Genomic DNA, 739 nt, shown 5'->3' with positions numbered 1-739 from the left:
AAAAAAATTGTAAGCCTTTATTTTATAGATAATCCACTGCCAGCAATGTATGGTATGAACCAAGAGGTAAGAGTCTGATGTGCTATCATAGTCTGCTGTGTTGTAGTGTGTGGTGATAAGCACAGCAGGCAAACTCTTGTGCTTGGCATGATGGCTAAAATGAAGAGCGGAACTCTTATGGCTTCACCTGTGTCTTTTGTAAACAGCCTGTTTTTTTAACCCAATCTAAGACTCAAAGTTTAATAGGTGAATTTAGCCTATTTATATTTATTGTAATCTCTGTATTTATTTCCTCTACGTTATTTTTTTCTGTCCCAATTTATATTTTCTTTTTCTCCTCATTTCCACTTTGGATTAATCTGGCGCTCCATGGGGGACTATTATTTATTGAGCACCTACTGGGTGCTAGGTGCTTTATAGTTTATTTTCATTATTCTCACAACAAGCTTAGTAATATTATCCTGATTTTACAGATGAGAATGGAGCCTTAAATAGGTTAAGTGTCTTTCCTAAAGTGGCCTCATCATGGTTCAAATCACAGGAAGGTGGGTGGGAAATTTGGCTCTCTCCTATTTGTCTAATTGGTCATCTACTGAACCCCTGTTCTTGTCTTGGAAGTCAAAGAAAAACAAGAACCCATCTAGGAAGGTTACTATTCTAAGGGTTATCCACTGAATGAAAGGCCTGATAGGGATGCTGGGATGTTTGAGACCTAACCCCAGCCTACTAGGAATCTCAA

The sequence above is a fragment of the Sus scrofa genome, chromosome 17 (genome assembly GCF_054392235.1).
Source record: "Sus scrofa isolate SSC_HxYL_T2T_F1_AM1 chromosome 17, Sscrofa_HxYL_maternal_Yorkshire_Landrace_v2.0, whole genome shotgun sequence".
Lineage (NCBI taxonomy): Eukaryota > Metazoa > Chordata > Mammalia > Artiodactyla > Suidae > Sus > Sus scrofa.
Note: the sequence above shows the minus strand (reverse complement) of the source record.